Source organism: Leguminivora glycinivorella, chromosome 7, assembly GCF_023078275.1.
Source record: "Leguminivora glycinivorella isolate SPB_JAAS2020 chromosome 7, LegGlyc_1.1, whole genome shotgun sequence".
In the NCBI taxonomy this organism is placed as follows: Eukaryota; Metazoa; Arthropoda; class Insecta; order Lepidoptera; family Tortricidae; genus Leguminivora; species Leguminivora glycinivorella.
In genome coordinates, this window is record NC_062977.1 from 8,750,560 (window position 1) to 8,754,679 (window position 4,120).

The following is a 4,120-nucleotide window of genomic DNA, read 5'->3' on the forward strand; positions in this document are numbered from 1 at the left end:
ATCTATATTTAATTTTATAAAGTAATTACTCTGTCATGAAACACGAAACTCCTGAACACACCTCGTTTAAAGAGTAAACATCAAAAATATATCTTCGATTAATTTACTTGACCTAGGCTACCTAACTGTACTTGGAATTTATAAAATTTTTGCGGTTCCAAATAATGAAATGACTTAATTATTTTTCTGAGGCACTAGCTTATTGATTATGGAAAGTAATATTTGTAGGCCTTCAAATAAATGTTATGGCATTTAAAAATAACCATTGAGTCTTGTACAAACTTTGTATTTTTCAAAGATAAAGATTGACTTTGGATTGGACACTTAAATAAAATTATGTAGACTGAAAATCTAGACTTAATATAAATATTGTTCTTGTTACAATGGGTTTAAACAATGTATGTATTAATTTTCAGTATATCTAATCGGTAATCAACACCTAAACAATTCCAACTAGTTGCAAGCTGAACGGGACAATTTTCCGGTGTGTCCTTTATGGACTGTACCCTGTCATAGCACTATCTCCAAGTAAGTACAAAACACCTTGTCATTAAAAAGCTATTCTTAGATTTAATTAACCCTACTTAGTAAGTTAAACGATTCGGCAGGAAAACTGTATTACTTGGAAAAATGGATAAGGTAGCTCTCTTTTTTTTCTAACTATGAATGAACAAGATAAATATAAACAATCTTAATGATGCATATTTATAAATAAGATTCCTTAAACATACATGCACCCTATTTTAACTAAACTTTTCATATATACAATTTCAGGTTTTACCCGAGAGGCCACGCCTCAAGTCGGACTTTCCTCCACACATCTACTGACTTCATATAAATGAAAGGTACTTTATGTTTTATTATAATAACACGTTCTAATTATAAAATTTAAAAGTTAACAGCTCATGGCAAATAAGAATTTTATCTTGAAAATTGAAACGAAGCATAGAACAAAACGGCGAGGCATGAGCTACCGGGTAAAAATCAAACTTAACTGACTCATCCTCATTTTATTGGCTAAGCAAACTCATTACTAACTCATTTTTTATGTCCTAGCTCATGTAGATATGAACTGCAAGGCAGGGGTTCTCAAACTTTTTTATTTTTAATTTCCTTTTTGTAATTTTCGCTGTATGCGTTGTTTTTTCCGACACAATATTTCTCACGGGCGTGTCTTAGTTCCAAAATTAAGCGACGCGCCTCTGTGAGTAGATAAATGAAATAATATTGTTCCTATTTGGCAGAACCCCACTCTAAAACTAAACCCTTTTCTTACGCTATCTACATGAACATTTCTAATCTCTGACGTTTCCTTTCAGTGTACTAAGGCTCACTGATCTACACTACCAGCTCATGCTCAACGTTACTGAACAACAAAGTAATCCGACAATCAGACTGGACCCGGTCATGTTAGGTAAGTTTACATACTTAATGCGTACCACATACTACATACTTTTTCTGAACCTCAGTGAAATATGGTTTTATAATGATAATAGTGCTTATTATCTATGCCTACTTAACAGGAATATTACAAATTTCAATCAATTTTCATGAAATTCATTAAGCAATTGTGACAATGATCAAGCAGTGGTGGAGTTAGGGTATGGCGAGGTACGACCTCCCAGATGCTGGTAATGCTAATATTTCGTAGGATATGTTTGACATGGTTGTAATGAAGTACAGTATGTTGGCATACTCCTGACTTGTGAAATATTGTATAAAAGCTGTGTACACAATCTACCGAACATAATAATTGTATGGCTTTACACTTACTATTTTAGACTAGCCTACAGCTTATCATGTGAGGTAACGAACTCATGTCATATGGAGCTATTAAATATTTTATTTATACATACATACTTATTTGTATTACTACAGTAAAAATATATACGTATAGAAAGTTGAAATTCGTACAGTGGATTTAATTTATTGAAATAATTGGCAGATATAGGCTATGGTGACCTCTCACCATCAAGAGGGACGTATGCCTGTTTACCAATGATGTAGTATGAAAATGTATGACAACTTATAAGCTAATGAACTTAAATTAGTCCTAATATTATTAATACCTATATCTTAACAGACAGAAACCTGTTCTTCTCATGGCTGCACTACAGTGACAATATTTGGTACAATCCGTACAAACAATATGCCAAATTATTGTATGATGTATGAAATCCTGTGAGCCAATTTGTAGATTATAGAGTTACAACTGAAATACAAATAAACCATCCATCGAAGGATGTACTTGTCATAGTACCACATGCGTGTAGCTATTCAGCATTCATAGAAAAATGGCGGGACGCCCCATATAATATTGTACTTCAGCGCGACAATGAATAATCGCGCCCCCATAACCATTAGACTAGAGCCTATCTTCTTGTATTACTAGGTCTTAAATCTAGGGCTTAGGTATCCTAGGTTATTTTAGGAAAATAATCTTACATCTAGACTATGTTAGCGACCTACTTACTGACCTAACTAGTAGTTATCCTGCCAATAAATGAAATTCTGTATAACAGACGCCTGCCAGGAACATACATATCAGAGTGTTCATGAACTATATAAGACAGCATCGAAGCTATCCGATCTCCAATGTAAAGTGCAAACGTGATGTGAGCTTTCAAAATAACCCTGAAGATGGCAGAACCTGCTATGAAAATGTACTAGACATATAGAGAACTATTTGTTTTAACATGAAATTCTATTGCTATTATACATAGTGTACACACTTATGTTTCCAATTCCGATTACTAGGTGGGAAACTCTTCTAAACTACTACAGCTCCGCGCCTTCTTTTATTTTAGGTACATGAATATTTTTTCTATAAGTACCTAGTATTTTACGTACTAGCCCCGCCTATACAACAGCTATAAAAACATACATTAAGACACAGAGTAAATAATAGTACTACGCACAGGCGCAAGGGAACGTCAAGATGCGCCAATGCCAACAATTGCTACGTAGCAATGCAACCAAATGGCCTAATCGGGACGATGTTTAGTTCAACCACTACGATTATGAGTTAATTTTCTGGAAATAGATTTTGTCTAGTTTACTACGCTACTTTAATTTTATTATTTTTATTTTTCAGAATCCAGAGGTAGGAAATGAAAATACAATTGACTCCGCATCGATGCATGACCTCGCCCGGAACGCGGCAAGAAAAAAACAATGGAAGAAAATACTACAGACGTGTTTATTAACAATAAAGTTATTTTTGTTTTTATGAAATAGCGATTGAATAAAAATATTAGGTATATGAGTTTTATTTAGAGATGAAATAAGTCAGAAATACAGCACACCCACTCGTCTTCACAGCAACAAATGTAGCCTGGTAAGGCTATTATTTATTTGTAAACCTTGGTATCCAAGATGTGTTCTATAGAGCACATCTTAGATCCCTTGGTCACGTCACCAAATGTAACTAAACCTCCGCTCACCTTACTTATTTACTTACTTACTTGACTAACCAACAGTATAGTTAACCCCCTTTAAATATACCCCGTAAATTTGGCCTTGTGATCGTCTAGCGTGAATAAGTAGAACCCTTCGATGTGATCCGCGATAACCTAGATCCTTTAATGAGTATCAGCTGTATTTTTGACTAATATTTAAAATTTTATTTATTTATATTTTAAAGAAGAATAAAGGTTATTGTAGCATAATAATATAGTGTTATAGAAGAGTATTTTATCAGATTTAGACCTAGAAAGTTATATGTGAGAAAATTAATGACGTAATAAATAAATTTTTAGAATAGAAGTCAGTGAGTGAAACATACATGAAATAAATATTAAAAAATATTTTAGTAATCATCCGCTACGCCTTATTAGTGGACCCGGCTTGGGCAAGGGCTTGCGATGCGGTATGGGACCCCTGACCCGACCAAACCACTTTATCGGGAACCTAAGCAAGTAAGCCTGAAGGGCTATCTATCTACGAACTAACACCCTGTTTTTTTTGTTTGTTCCTTTTTCCCTAGTTAAACCCCCCGTTCCCCAATACTGCTAATAGACCATAACTTCTCGACCTTTCTAATGTACTAACGAAATGCCGAGTAGTTGCTAACCTTTATGAAAACTAAGTAAGTCTACTAACTTTTCTAAGCTTTTGACTT

The 4,120-nt window shown here is 34.1% G+C and overlaps 1 long non-coding RNA gene across 1 annotated transcript; it reads left to right on the top strand.

The window, feature by feature from the left end:
* Positions 1-1,327: 1,327 nt before the first annotated feature.
* LOC125227812 lies at positions 1,328-3,256 on the top strand. The gene is made up of 2 exons (XR_007177223.1): positions 1,328-1,414; positions 3,095-3,256. It is a non-coding gene; the product is annotated as an uncharacterized LOC125227812 (long non-coding RNA).
* The last annotated feature ends 864 nt before the right edge of the window (positions 3,257-4,120 follow it).